Source organism: Phoca vitulina, unplaced genomic scaffold (genome assembly GCF_004348235.1).
Source record: "Phoca vitulina isolate PV1807 unplaced genomic scaffold, GSC_HSeal_1.0 scaffold6, whole genome shotgun sequence".
NCBI lineage: Eukaryota > Metazoa > Chordata > Mammalia > Carnivora > Phocidae > Phoca > Phoca vitulina.
In genome coordinates, this window is record NW_022589709.1 from 7233111 (window position 1) to 7249847 (window position 16737).

The 16737-nt window shown below is 35.5% G+C and overlaps 1 non-coding gene across 1 annotated transcript; it reads left to right on the forward strand.

Annotated features, from left to right (window-relative positions):
- The first annotated feature begins 7245 nt into the window (after window positions 1-7245).
- LOC116632543 lies at window positions 7246-7352 on the forward strand. The gene has a single exon (XR_004299458.1). It is a non-coding gene; the product is annotated as a U6 spliceosomal RNA (small nuclear RNA).
- The last annotated feature ends 9385 nt before the right edge of the window (window positions 7353-16737 follow it).

Consider the following 16737-nt stretch of genomic DNA (forward strand, 5'->3'; position numbering starts at 1 on the left):
CTAAAAAGAGTAGAAAAGAAAGAGTGGCTTTGTTATGAAACTGTGTAAGGTCCTCATTGAGTTATCTGGATGAATCTTGAAACACATTCAGCTGCCACTTTTACAAACCTTTAATATATCAGTGCTCTAGTATATAACCTCAAACACATGTAAATAGAATTATTTTCATGTTTTGAATTGTTAACATATTTAATGTTGACTCTTTGGGAGAGTTGTTGGCAAATTTTCAATGGTAAGAAACACATTATTGTCAACTTGAAATGTATTCTGTAATGGGGACACTCAAAAAGCTAGCTTTCCAATATGTGCATAGTACTGGCAATATGAATATATATTATATGTAATCTAATTCTTTATTAGCTGCTCCCCATCTATGTATTTAAAAAACCTTTTCACAAAGGGAATTGCCTAATATGTGGACTTTTACAATAAAAATGCTGCATTCTAATTGATGGTTGCATGTCGGTGGTCTGGCTGGACTTGTAAAGATTGTGACCCATCTTTCCTGTAGCATTCCCCAATGCTGCCTTCCCTTTATGTGAGCTTTATTTGTGAGCAGTGTGATCTTATTATGCATGGGGATGCTCCTCACTTCAAAGAAATTAAGAGATATATTTGGGGGTATGGAATGGAAATAAAAGGAAGAAATGTCACCAAGTAAGTAAAGCTCAAACCTCAAAACTTGTGGTGTGGTTAAGAACATGGACACTGGTGTCAGACATAATTGTGATCCCAACTGTACTATTTACCCGTTGTTTGACAATTGTCAATTCTTCCTTTATAAGCCTCCATTTTACCAGCTAAAAGGTATAATAATGCCACCCCATGTAGTGGCACTCAGCCCTCAGCAAGTGGTCAAAAGTGTCTTCCTTCACTTCCAGGGCCCATAGTATTCTGTTGCCACGATCCTCTCACCTCCATCAGATCAGCTTTCCTTAAAAAATCCAGCAATACTCATGTATGTCTTAATGTGATTCTACAGTATGAGGTTTCATTTTTAAGGAGTATTTGTATTGCAAACATTCCTTTAAACTATAGGTTGAAGATCTGAGACTCTCTTGAGAAAATCTTACACATTAGTTACTTTTAAGGACAAAGAACCTTTCTCTGTATCCCCAAAACTTAAAAACATAGGGAGACATGCTCCAGAGATAGTGTCATATTTCACTGAAGTCCTTTGAAATTCTCCAAAGAAAGTAGCATAATCCTTTACAAGCACAGCTGCCCTAACCTTCCTCTGCCTGTCATTCTCTTGGCTCTTCATGGCTGCCTGCATCCAATTTAAACATCTCTTTCTCACCTTCCAGACATGTTAAAAAAATAGCTTTCACTTAGATTGTGTCTTCTGTCTAACCCAATGCCCTTATCTTTAGCTGAGTACATATTCATTATATGGCCTTCATCCCCTCTTTTAAGTCTCAATATTATTCTGACTAGTAGCAACATTTTTTTGTCTGTGATGAAGGTCAAATTAAATTAACCAAATGATGTGGTCTTTGGGGATTATGTCAAAAATTGCTATCTCTATGCTTTGTCACTACGAATTTTTGTCAAATGTGTAGGAGTAGGGAGAATGACCTAGACCAAAAGCTCTGCTATATTTTTTACTGCTGGTTGAATTGCCCAAAGGTCACACAGCCAGAGGGAGAGGCATCTGACCACTGCTCTTTCTACTGGGCCTTACAGTGTTTCAGGAGTATTCTGGAATACTTTCTTTCTGTTAATACTTTAGGATCTGCCAAACTTGAAGATGCCTTCTTTCTTTGATCTCGACCTCACTTTATTTTATTGCAATGAGACAGAAATTTTAGAATACCCAGAAAAAAAGATAAGATGATAAATTTTGCATTTCTTTCATTCTCTACCTAATGTAATGATCAATCAATAGTCAGTTTTACCTACTGCTTTCAGAATTCTGTTTGAAAAAAGAGATCTCCAGTTATCTGAAAAATTCCAGACTCAGAGTTGGCCTTTGTCCCTCAGGGCTTGAGACAATGGACAACCAAAGAGTTTCCCATGACTAGTCTCTATAGGCTCATTATTTCTACCAAATCAAGAAAGTGGTAGAACTTATTATTACTTGTTCTGAGGTTAAAAATCATAGACCAATTGTAAATCCAGTTATAACTTTCTTCTGCCATATCTGGGATATAAATAAAAGGTTTCCCTTATTATTTGTATAACAAAATGGCAAAGCAGAGATTCTTGTTCCAGCTTACCTAGGTTCAAATCCAGGCCCTTTCAAGACCTATTATACCTGAAAATGGGAATAATAATGGTTTATAACTCATAGTTTTTTATAAGGAGTAACTGAGTTAATACCAAAGAGGGACTGGATATTAATAATTTTCCTCAGCACATATATGAAAGGTCAGAAAAGAAAGGGCACAGGATCATAGTTTACCTTGCCTTAGAATAATGATTATAATTTATGAAGTGAATTACTATATATTCCCACTTTGTGGGAATAATAAACATCTTTACTGATATAACATGCTTGGGAAATTCATGTACATGAAGAAAATTACAGAGCCAAGTATTGGTGAGTAACTATTCCCAACTGGAACAGTATCATTTAAATTGCCATAGATGATAAATATAAATATACATGTAGATAGCTTTTAAAAAGTAAAACATGATTTTCCTTAAAAATAAGGAAATGCCTAATTGGACTGCTAAATAAACATAAGTGACATTATCAATAGCTGTGTAGTTGCATTTTAATATAGTATGTTTTTCCAATATAACTAAGCTAATAAGTTATTTTTTAGCTAAATTTATAAGATCCTTAATGAAATGAACATGAGGACTTTTATTGCTATAAAAAAGAAAAAAGTGTCACTGGACCAGGGATAGAAAATTCAAGTCACATCTGGGGATTTTCTGACTATTCCTATTTTGGTCCCTTCTAACCCGTCTTAATTCTATCACTCTAATGTTCTTAATACCATCTAACATTCAGACTCTCCTAAACTGTGTCATATCTCCACACAGTTGACTCATTTGTCCCTATTTCCTCCTTGAGTCTTTTCCAAAATAGTGCCATATTACTAGAATGCCTTTCTCTGTTCACACAGTGAACAGTTGCTAATTAAAAATTCTACCTAGTCCATGAAGCCTTTCCAATCTGACTAAAGTATGATAGGCTATTTTATTTCTTCCAGTACTTACTGGGATTGTTGAGTAGCCTAATCCTAATGTTTACCTCAGCTAAGTACTTACATTTATTCAATCCTCTAAGTAAGCAAATTTTAAATGAACAATTCTGTGACAAGAATCTGATATAAATAATTCAACACCATTTGCATCTTAAATCAGGTTATCTTCTATCTCCCTGCTATATAAATTTGCCTTTTAGTTTTTTTCTGTTATTTGTATTTTTTTATGGGTCCCTCATCAAAGAAGTTTTGATTAAGCATCTATAAAATCAATTTAATATAAAGCTTTCAGTAAACACCTATCAGGAGCCTCGCAAAGGGTACTATGAGTATAGGAAGAAATAAATTTTAAGGCATTCTCTGCTTCAAAATGCCCATAACATGATAGAAGAGTCAGATAAGAATACAAGTAACTATAATGAACTGCACTAAATAGTTGCAGATAGAAGAAATTATTATTCTAATTGGGTGAAACTAGAAAAGATTTTCTCTGTAATACAAAGCATTCCACCATATGTGAGGAGAACCCATTACTGCTTTAAAACTTTCTGAACACGAATGAAAACTTTTTAGAAAAATATGAAAAGCTGCAAAGAAAAAAATATCCTTTATCTACTAGCAAGAGTTAACCACTAAAAGCATCATTTATTTTTTTCTTTATATAGTGAGATAGATGGATAATAGAGGTATAAACATGATATGGATATAGGTATAGATATAGATCTATTTTATAGCCTGATTTTTTTTTTTCACACAGTCTTGCATGTATGTATGTACATATGTAACAAAAATTTTCTGGCATTCTATTGTTATATCATTCAGCTGTATCATAATTTATTTAGTCAGTCCCTATTCTGAAAATTTACATTATCACTTATTTTTATTGTTATAAATAATGATACAGTGAATATCTGTGTATCTCTCCCACAGGCACTGTGTATATCTCCCACTATTTAAATAGAATAAATCTCTAAAAGTGGTTTACTAAATAAAGTATATGCATTTAACAGAGTCCTTGAAGAAATCAAATGGTACACTAGGGATAAATGAAGAAAAATTAATGAAGGGGTTATTCACAAAGATGTAGGCAATGTTAAGGTTCACCAATGAAAGGATGGTGTAGTACCATGAGAAAGCCATTATCATCTGCTTCAGTTTCCTATTACCACTGTATCAAATTACCACAAATTTTGTTATTTAGAACAGCACAAATTCATGATCGTACCTCAAAGTCGGTAGTCTCACTGGCTAAACTAAAGATGTTCTCTGGGCTGAGTTTCTTCTGGAGGCTTTAAGGGAGAACCTGTTCTTTGCTTTTTCCAGGTTCTAGAGGCTTCCTTCATTTCTTGGCCAGTGGCCCTTTTCCACCTTCAAAGCCAGCAATTACACTACTCCAAACTCTGCTCCCTCCATCATACCTCTAGTTCTGACCTCCTGCCCTCCCACTTATAACGACCATTGTAACTACACTGGGCCCACCTCCATGATCCAGGATAATGCACTCATCTCCAGACTCCAAACTTCATCACATCGGCAAAGTCCTTTTTAATAAGTAAGGCATCATATTCACAAGTTCTGGGAATTAGGACATAAACATCTTTGGGGTGTTATTCTGTCTACGACACCACTCTAGTCCTGAAAGTGCAAGAGGAAGGAGTATTGGAACATAGAAAATGCCATAGAATAGAAGCCACATAACAGGAGCTGTGATTTTAGATAGATGACATAGCCACTGCCAAACAGTGGCCAGGCAGAGAGGGAGGGTGGGAACAAACACCCAGAACTCTCTCCGCTCCTACCTAAAGCATCCCACTGGTCAAACCAAATGGAGAGTAGAAGGCAAGGAAACCCAGATAGTGTGGGCTACAGAGATTAGCCTCATGGGGTACACCTCATGGTGAGGAAGGCTGGAGAACGGGTCTAGGGAAAAAGAAACTATCCAGCAAATCTCCAAAAATTAGTACATGTAGTGCATCGCAAAGCCTCTTCATTTGCATCATAGTCATCAAAACTCTGATTATAAAGGTTAAATTTAGGTCTTTTCAGTTGATGCCTAATCCATGAAAAAAAAGTAGTCTTTGAAGGGAATCACATTGGAGTACTAAAAATTGATATATTTTACACTGTGTATTCTGTTCAACATGAACAACTTTCCAATCGGCTTTATAATAGTCAAGGAAATGCCTTCAGGAAACTGTTTTTGGGGAGTTAATGTGGGCTGATAGCTATGGCCCTCTTGTGAGCCCCATGGCAAATGTCCAAGTCAGTAAGTGATTTATAGGGTAAAGCAGCCTGGAGCTATCTTAACAAAATGTGGACCTTCTAAGCCAGTATTTCTCATCCGCTATTGCTCAGTTTAAAAAAGAGACATGGTTTCTGAGTTAGGAGTACCCCAAGTGTACAATTCTATACTGGGTTGATGCTAAAATTAGTAAAGCCAGAGTCCTCTTTCTGTAAATAAAATGACTATAGGGACAATTGAGACTTTATTGGATACAATTTAACCTAAAGTGACTACAAATAAAACCAGACGGAAAATGGATCAATTTATAGACCCTCTGAACCCAGCACTCAACAGGGTACAAGACTACAACTTCCTTAGTGAACAGTGTTCTGACTCCCTTGAAAGTGAGAAGGAACTGAGTGCTCATGAAGACCAGATTTGAACCCTGCTGAATAGTAGTACAATTATACTTGGTACTTAAATTTAGTTCCTTTTCTCTTTTAAGCCTCTACTGACTCTGCCTCTCCCTTTTTAATCTTTTACTTTTTTACCCCCAAAATACTTGATGCCTCTGTAAAGTAATGAAGATATGATTCAATTCAATAAGTATGTTGAGTACTTGCCATCTGCCAAGCACTGCACTGTGCTTTGGAGATATGGTAGAAACTACTGGCATAGGCTTTGTCCTTACAGAGTTTATACTGTATTGCCAAAAAAAAAAAAAAAAAGTATTGTATTTGAAATTCAATAGGTGGTGAGAATTATTAATGTAAAAGGAAAGATCTAATCACAAAATCCTTACCTCTCCCCAGATCCTATATAATTTTATATATATAAACCATATATATATATATGGTTTATATATATAAACCATATATATATATATGGTTTCTTCCATTACTTTTAATATACAATTGATCCTTAAAAATTCAGGGGTTTAGGTACTGACTCTCTGTGCAGATAAAAATAAGCATATAACTTTGGATTCCCTCAAAACTTAACTACTAACAGCCTGCTAATGTTGACTAAAGTCTTACTGATAATATAAACAGCTGATTAACATATTTTGCATGTTATATGTATTATAAATTATATTCTTACTGTAAATTAAGCTAGAAAAATGTTATTTTAAAAATCATAAGAGAACATTTACAGAACTGTATCAAAAAATCTGTGTATAAGTGGATGCAAACAGTACAAACTTGTATTATTCAAATTTCAACTGTATTTATATCTTTTCTGTCTATATTTATATTTATAAGATACAGATAGAAAACAAGACTAGAAGGTGGTGGATCATTGGGTTTCCTCAGGATAATACATTTTTCATTAAAAAGCCCCCACTAGAATATAATTATTGAGGACACTTGTTAACAACATTATGAAAGACTGTTCAAGAGAGGCTACAGCAATGGGGGTTTTGCAGTGAGGGAAAACCACAAATATAAGGACAAGTGGGAATTTATGGCCACAGAGTACAGTAGGACTCAGTGGATAGAAAATTATAAAAAGGACACATCAAGGGATTTTTGCTAGATTGACTCAACAGAATTCTTGCTGAACCTGGGCAATGCAAAGGTGAATACACAAGTCCAAAAGTTGAGCCTATTTGAGATAAAGGACTCAGAGAAGTTGTACTAAAGTTTGGTCAAGGAGAGAAACTTTATTAGTACCTAATAGATTAGTGAATCAGTTTTTCTTTCAAAATTGTCATTTTTGTCATTTATATGAAGTTATGTAGCCAACATGCATTTCTTTTGAACACGTATTTGTTTTTAGGCACAGTGACATTACCTAGGAACTAAACAGTAGAGAATCTTAAAGTGCTCTGAAAGATGTTTTATATTAAATTGTTGACCTCTTGTATTCACTTTGGCAGCACATATACTAAAATTGAAATGATACAGAGAAGATTAGCATGGCCCCTATGCAAGGATGACACACAAATTTGTGAAACGTTCCATATTTTTATGATTTCACTCATATGTGGAATTTAAGAAACCAAAGAGTCATAGGTGGAAGAAAGAGAGAAGCAAGCCAAGAAATAGAATGTTAACTACAGAGAACAAATTGATGGTTACTGGAGGGGAAGTGAGCAGGGCATGTGTTAAATGGGTGATGGGTATTAAGGAGTGCCCTTGGGTTGAGCACCAGGCATTGTATGTAAGTGTTGACTCACTAAATTGTACACCGAAACTAATATTACACTGTATGTGAACTAACTATAATTTAAATAAAAACTAAAAAAATAATGAATAAACACAAAAATAAATTGTTCACCTCCCTAGTTTGGCAGTGGAGAATTGATAATACTTATTAAAGTAAAAAAATTCCTGCTACTGCCATGAAAGCTATGGCTTTCAGGCTTATGTTGAGCTATGGTAGAAAATTATTTTACATTACAAACTAATGCACATGAGCCACTATAAAATAATGGCAAAAAAGCATTAAATTGGAAATTTACCAGGTAAGTAAAAACCATTAATTCAGAAGTAAAGATCTGGCCACAAAATCCTTACCCTTCCCCAAATTTGTAAAATGTATATATGATATAGCCTTCCTTGTAAAGCTAAAAACATCTTAAAAGTGGGGGCTACAGTTTTTACCTCTGAATTTTTATTAAAGCATAGAAAAGTCCTCACCTATAATAGGCAGTTGAGAGATAAAGGAGAATTTTCAAAATAAAATCTGTAAAATGAATGCAACCCACTATGATTTGTGAAATTTTCATTTAAAATACCCATATATATATATTTATTTTTATTTTTATTTTTGAAAGAGATTAGAGCAATATTTTTTAAAAGATTTATTTATTAGAGAGAGAGAGAGCACACACAAGCAGGGGGAGCGGGAGAGGGAGAAGCAGACTCCCCCATGAGCAGGGAGCCCTACACGGGGCTCGATCCCAGGACCCTGAGATCATGACCCCAGCCAAAGGCAGATGCTTAACCAACTGAGCCACCCAAGCACCCACTCAGGGCACTATTTTTTAATAGCTTATGTCTTGAAACCACTCAAATGCCTATCAACTACAGAATGAATAAAAAAAGCTGTAGAATATTCACACAACAGCATATTCTACACTACATAATTTACAACAATCAGATAAACTACAAATAACGACATGAATGAATCCACATGTATAATGTAGAGCAAAACACCAAACTCAAAAGAGAATATTTTAAGTTCCATGTATATAAAATTCAAAAAGAATCAAAACTAATCTATGGTGGTGAAGGGGAATTCTTATGGGAATGGGAAAGGAGAGGATTCCTGAGCACCAGAGAGGCTTCTGGGAACTGATAATACTGTTTCCTGATCTGTATTTCGGGTACATGGGTAGGTCATTTTGTGAAAATTACTTGATCAGTGTCTTTTTCAGTATATATATTTATTTAAAAAAAGACAAAAATACTTAAAGGGATATAATTACATATGTACATTTTCTATATTCATTTATATCTATCTATAAACAATATTAATCTACCATAAAAATAAAATATAACTGTTGGCTTTTAAGCCAGGGGCACAATATAAAGAATCTTGAAAGAAAATTAAATCAATTTTATTCTAACTCTGTTTTTGCAACTAACCAGCATTGTGACCTTGAGGAAAAGAGAGCAGGTTCAGAATAGTCTCATGAGAAATTTGGACCACATTAATTCCAGGTTTACTTTTTATAACTTATATAAGATATGAGTAGAATTTCACATAAACATCCCAAGTACAAACACTGCCTTAAAAAAAAAAAAAATGAAGGGAATGGATATAGTTTCTGGAATATCAGTAGACCCATTGTTATGTTTATTTAGGTTTATATTAGTTTACTTTACAAAATGCATTTTGTAAGTGCATGAGAAGTTTTAACTATGTAATTGCAAGTAGAAAAACTTAAAATAATATGTTAATAGTTGGAAAATATTCTGTAAGATGTGTGAACAGAATAATCCAATTGTTGTGGAAAATATACCTATATGTATATCTGCACCCATACAGTAACCTTCATTTCTTAATTTAAGAGAATAGTGGGGGTGTCTGTGTGGCTTGGGTAAGTGCCTGACTCTTGATTTTGGCTCCGGTCATGATCTCAGGGTCCTGAGATTGAGCCTTGCCTCGGGTTTCCTATGGGCTCACACTGGGCATGGAGCCTGCTTAACATTCTCTCCTCCCTCTGTCCCTCCCCACCACTCATGTGTATGTGCATGCGTGCACATGCACTCTCTCAATCTTAAAAAAAAAAAAAGAGAGAGAGAGAATCATGAACCCTCACCAAATGCAATTTAAAAAAAATTTTTTTTTTTAAATTGGGGTAAAGTACACATAACCTCTGCCACTTTAACTACTTTATTATTTTAAGTAATCTTTATCCCCAAAGTGGGGCTCAAACTCATGACCTTGAGATCAGGAGTCACATACTGACTGAGCCAGCCAGGCATCACCAAATGAGGAAATTCTAAATGTTATTTTCCCTGATGTGTGCTATATACATTTGCTGAGAGAGAATTAGGCACATAAAAATTAATTGCCTTTGTGACCTGAAATCATTGTTTTCTCTATTCACTGTTCTAATACCTGTGGGTCCATATCCCCTGACCAGAGTTACTTGACCCTCAAGCTGTGCCTAGATCTCAGATGCTTTGAAAGCTGGCTCCCAAAAAGAATTATCCAATAAGAATCAAGTCCTTTGCCACCCATCTGAGATGGAACTACAAAAGTCACTCACATTTAAAGCAAATCATGACCTGCAACTTATCTAGGATCCTAACTCTTGGCCTCCAAAATAGATTTTTAGTATGTACCCTAGTGTATTTTAAGTCAGAAAATCATGAAGATAACTCCCAAATTTGGTAGACAGAATATGTAATTATGAATGGATGGATGGATAGGTAGATGATAGAAAAAAAATGCTAATAAAATCACTCTGAGTTTTCTAAAATTCTTAGCTGCGCACATGATTTAATAATCAGAAAAGGGATATGTTATTAAACTAGAAAATTGCTGTGATAAAAATCTGCATTTTTAGAATACATTATATGTGGTCAGGATAAAAAAGAGCTTTCTTAGAGAACAAGAAATTCTACCCAAAAAATCACTACCAGCAATGTAGAGGACAGTGGTACATAGACAATTAGCCAGAACAAACAAACAAATAAACAAAAAAATTTTTAAATGCTAAATGTTCTAAAAACCAGAAGTAAAGTGCATCCACTTTCCATTGTTGTTTAAACACATTCCCACAATCCTTTCCTCAAAACCCTTCCTGTTTCAGAAGGCATTTCAGAAAGCTATTTGAAGACTCAGCTTCTTCCACACCCACACTTCTCTTTCAATTCCATTTTTTTTTTAAATACAGAAAATGTTCACGGGAAGCACCAGAATAATAGCTCTGGAGACTGGAGTTCTCTTTATACTTCTGTCATTAGTGGAGCTCAGGTGGCAACAGTCGATCTGTGTTCCACCATCTCAGTGTGTTTTTAATATTTCTGAAGTGACAGGGCCCAAAAACTGGGTCATGGTGGCCCTTGTCCAATTAGTCACAGTCACTCTGCTATGAGGCTGATGAAAGAACATTGCAACACTCCACTTGCCTAATGTGGACTGGTTAAGGATGATTAAATAGTGTGCTTTGCTCTCCACAGTACCCACACAGATAATAATGTGATGTGTTTGAAGAGGATACTGTGGAAGGTACATATTGATTTTTTAAATATTATAGAATCTTACAGCTTAAAGGACCTTAAGGATCATCTACTTCATTCAGTAAGACCTTTATTTAATTACTCATTCATTCAAAATATTAATCATTTACTAAGAGCTAGAATTAATGCTCCATGCTGAGGACAGAATAAACAAATCACAGAAATTTGCTTCCTTCTTAAATTAATATATGTATGTAACTTATTCATATGTAAACCTATTTAATAAATATTTTTGATACCTACTATGTGCCAGACACTTAGAGGCATTAAGTCTAGAAGAGTAAACAAGGCTGTAGCTAATGCTATGGAGACTCATATTCATCACCCACATCCAGTGTGTAATGGCCCTACCTTCAGTTGCCAGCTCCTAAATTTCTTTGATTGAGGGCTTTTGGATCACTGGAATTAATTTTGTTGTCTACACAACAGGCTACAAGTGTCAGGGAGTTAATATCCACTTCTCCACTCACCTGCCATTCCCTTAGATGCCTTCAACTAGTAACTGGTAGGAGCTGGTGGTTAGGGTGATTAACCACTCTGGTTTGTCTGGGATTAATCAGTGCTACAACTTAATGTTCAGGGCAACCAGGACAGTATGTGAACACACAAACTCTCTCCTAGGTTGGGGTAACTCTGAGATGCAGATTTTACACTGGCTCTCAGAGGACCTCAGGATATTAAGTTCCACTAACCTATAGTGGTAATGCACTTGAGCTTTTCATTGGCTACCTTCCCTTCCCTCTCTTCTTTAGTCTGCTCCAGTGTTTCCAGAGATCACCTCCAAAATTATTTGTACTTGAATCCTTCCCTCAGGCTCTGCTTCTGGGGAAAACTAAACTAAACTAATGTCATGATGCCACCATTGAAGGGATATAAGTGCAGCGACAGATTCGGTAAGAAAATGAGTAATAATAATGCAGTGTGATGAATTCTATAAGGAAACAGCTATGCACTCTGGGAGAACATAGGAGGATCTTGATGGGAGAGAGAAGGCTTACAAGAGGAAGCTCCATCTAAGTTGAATTATGAAGGACCCATTGAATGGGGTAAGAAGGATACAATTTTTAGGTGGGAGGAAATATTCTTTTAAAATTTTAGAACTGAAATGAAGCACAGCCTGCTTAGGTTGGAGTTTAGAATAAAATGAGTAGTTTGGATGGAAGAAGACAGAGATGTAAGGAGATACTAGGTCACAAATAACCTTGCATGCCCTGGTAAGGAGTTTATCCTGAGGGCAGTGGAATGGCATTGACAGGCTTTAAGTTGGCAAGGAAGTGACATGATTGGATTTGACTTCAGAAAATCATTCAGACTGCCTTATGAAAAATAGATTGGAGGGGTCATGACCTGAAGCAGGGACACCAGTTAGGAAGCTGCTGCACTGATTCAGGTAATTGTGCTTTGAACAGTGGGGATAGATAGAAAGTCCTGCATTTTTAAACTATTAAGAAAGTAAAAGTTATAAAATTTGTGATTTATCCGATATGGTCTATAAGCCAAAAAGTCTAGTTTCTTGCTTGTATGAACCGATGGAAAAATGGAAAATCATTGTGATAGTAAACCAGATGGAAGATTTCAGTTTAGGACCTGCTGGATTTGAGTTTTTGTGGAGAACTCCTTGCATATTTAACCTTAGATGTAGTATAAAAAAAATGGCTAGCAGTGTGGGATTAGGAATTAAATACATCTGGATTCTAGGATTCTAGTTGTACATATTGAGTAACTTATTAAATAACTCTAAGTCTCAGTTTACTTATCTTTAAATGGGGACCTTATTTGAACCTACTTTATAAGGCTGTGATAATTCATGAAATAGGCTTAATGGAGAGCCTGATTTGTAGTTATTTCTCAATTATTATGATTCTTATATTTAGTAGTAGTATTACCATCCAGGTTGTGATATGCAATAGAAACTTGGATATTTAGATTGGAACCAAAAAGAGAGATATAGACTGGAAATATTGTCTAAATTATTAGAAAATAGTACATGAAGATCAGGGACTGGATAGGATTACTGAGGGATGATGTTCAGAATAAAAAAATAAAAAAGTGGATATAAACATGAGAAAAACAAAAGGAAAATCCAATAAAAAGGCTCAGAAGGACTTAGCAAGAAGTGTGCGGGGTCACAGCACTCCACCTCCTCTGAAATAGAGTGCAATGCAAGGAGAGGGTAATGAACAGATCAAGTTCTGCACAAAGTTTAACTAGAACTGGGATTGGGAAGTTTCCATTCAATTTAGTAGCAAAGAAGTCAATGGTGATTTTATCTACAACAGTTTCAGCTGAATGGAGGTGGCAGAAGTCAGATAGTAGTTGTCTAAAGCATAAATAGAAGGTGAAAGAATGGAGACAGCAATTGCAGACAACTCCTTTAAGACACTTGGTTGTGAATGGAGGGAGAGAGATAAGAAAATAGCTCTAGGGGGTCTAAAAGAGGTGAAGGGAAGTTTTTATCTTTTTAAAGATGGGAGAGAATTTTACATGTTTAATACTGTCATCAAGAAAAAGTTGAAGACAAAGAAAATAACTTGTATCACTAATGATACAGACTCTTAATGAGACTAAATGCAATGGGATCCATAGGCAAAGGAAAAACATCTTTAATATCATGACTAAAGAAGGAGCAAAAATTCGGTGATGTGGTGAGATGTGAAGGTGGTCTGTCATGAAGACTATAATGTACCTGGTGGACCATAAGTTCTAGGAAGGTGAAGGGGTAAATACTGATGGAGATTGTTATAGTGAAAAGTCACAGAATACATCTAAATTATACAGATTACCAGATACCAGTCCAGATCTGTAGAATCAGAATCTCTGGATATTGGGCCCAAGATTATACATTTAACAACTTCCCAAGTAATTTGTATGAAAAAGAAGTAGATTCAATTTATGAAGCACTTGAGAAGCAGTGACCTAATTGGCATTAGAGAATAGGTATTAAACACACACACACACACACACACACACACACACACACCCCTAATGCATTTATAAATGCGTTAATCCCATTCATAAAGGCTCCATCCTCATCATCTAGTCACCTCTCAAATGTCCCACTCATAATTACCATCACATTTGGGATTAGGCTTCAACATATGAACTTTGGAGGGGCACAAACATCAGGAATAGCAGTTGGTCATCTGCCTCTCAGCTAGAATTCCACCAAGGGTGAAATTATAACAGAGAAAGCCCCATTTCTTGCTCTTCAAGTAGCTTTGAGATGTCTAAATTGTTCTCAGTCTCTTATGAGGGCTCTGCTAGCCACTGGATATTTATTACACGATGTTAGTTTGCAAACAAGGAAGTTCTACACCAGAGGTCATTGGTGCAGAAGTTAATGGACACCCTAGAATATTAATGAATAGATTTAAGGGATTCTATAAATCCTCTGAATTTATGTGTATTTTTTTTTCCAACTCAAATAAATCAAAGAAGAACCTACATGCAGGGTATATAATCTGAAAGAAATGCTGGGTAGTTTTGTTCATCCTATTCTTATTCTTAGTTTTCATATCTAATAACATTTGTCTCCAAAGTGGCTACATCAATTTAGGCTCCTGCCAGAAAGAATATGGGAGAAAAATGTTTTTCTTATTCCTGCTGATATTACTTTAAGACTTTTAATACTTTTTCTAATCTTCTAGGTGTGAAATTGTGCTTTGTTTTAAATTGCACTTTCTTTATGTTAATGAGGTTCAATATCTCTCCTTACCTACGTGATCATTCAAATTTCTTTTGTGAATTGACTAGTCATATCCTCTGTATATTTTTCACACTTTATCTCTTCTTTCATCCTTTTTTTTTTTCTTTTTCAGTCTTATTCATTTGTAGGGTGTTTATTTTGTGGTGAGCATATTTAGCCTCTGTTGTTGATACACAGATGTTGTATTTACCTTCTCCCAGTTTACCCACACTGTTTTTTAAACTTTATGATTTCTAAAGCATACAGAAGGTTTTAATTCACAGTTGTTGTTTATGTACTTTTCCTTCAAAAAGTCTTCCTTAAACAGTAAAAAGCACATTTGTATATCTTTTTATAATAGTTTTGTACTTTTCTTTTTATATTAATCATTCTAGTTGGAATTTATATGATTTAAAGTAAGACCTAAGTTATTTCATATGCTTAAACCTAACCCAACAAAAATTACTCACTAATCAGGTATTTGCCACATTAAAGTGCCTGCTACTTCTGTCATAAAATAAATTTATCATCTACCCATCTATCATCTATCTATCATCTATCATCTATCTATCATCTATCTAACCTTTCCAGAAATCTCTATTCTGATCTATTTATTGTAGTACTGCAACATAATATAATGTCCACGCAAGTTTAAAAAAGATATGTAAAATTATATATAATACATGCACTGCTGCATTTATGTTAATATAAGATTGAAAGCAACCATTAAAGAGACCGATTATGGGGCACCTGTGTGGCTCAGTCGTTAAGTGTCTGCCTTCAGCTCAGGTCATGGTCCCAGGGTCCTGGGATCAAGCCCCGCATTGGGCTCCCTGCTCAGTGGGAAGCCTGCTTCTCCCTCTCCCACTCCCCCTGCTTGTGTTCCCTCTCTCGCTGTGTCTCTCTCTGTCAAATAAATAAAATCTTTAAAAAAAATAAAAAAAATAAAGAGACTGATTATTACAAGCATGGTACATCCATGTATAGATTACCATGCAGCAGCTGAAATAATGATGTGGATCTAAGCTCATTAACATATTTTTATTTTTATTTTATTTTATTTTATTTTTTAAAGATTTTATTTATTTATTTGACAGAGAGACACAGCGAGAGCAGGAACACAAGCAGGGAGAGTGGGAGAGGGAGAAGCAGGCTTCCCGCAGAGCAGGGAGCCCGATGTGGGGCTCGATCCCAGGACCCTGGGATCATGACCTGAGCCGAAGGCAGACGCTTAACGACTGAGCCACCCAGGCGCCTAAGCTCATTAACATAAAAAAAAATCCATAATATATTGCTAAGAGAGAAAAGCACATTGCAAAATTATATAGACATAGAGATTTAGTCACCAAGTTGCACTGGTGTGTATATCCCATATGTAAAAAAAGCGTACCTATAAGTGCCATATACACAGAGATACATAATAAATGTAAATTTTAAAATATGGGAGGGTTTACACTAATTCTTGAGAATGCTGATCTCAGCACTACATGTCATCCTCGAGGCATGAAGAAGAAAGAGAGGAAAGGCAAATGAGAGAGAGGAAAAAAGGAAAGAGGGAAGGAGGACTGGAGGGCTGATAGATGGGTGCGAGGGAGGGGGTACAGTGAGAAGAGGAATGCTCACTTTGTTCTTTCTACTGGTACATATGCCTTTAATATTATACAACAAGCACGATTTATTTGTACCATAAGAAAGACAGGAACCCTCTATATAATTAGAATGGGTATATCTCAATTTCCATAATCACACTCATGGCCATAACTATCTATTATCAAGTAAAACCCAAAAAAGATGAGTTCTCCTATCATGTTAATAGAACACTTGCTGATGCATTGACTGCTTTAATTTCAGAGAACTCTACTGAAAGTCAAGGGAGATGTTATTTGAGCTTGTGTGATCAGAATGTCCTCTTTAATGAGGTGACATCTGAGTAAAAACCTGTACTGAGTGGGAGTGAGGATCTTGCAATAA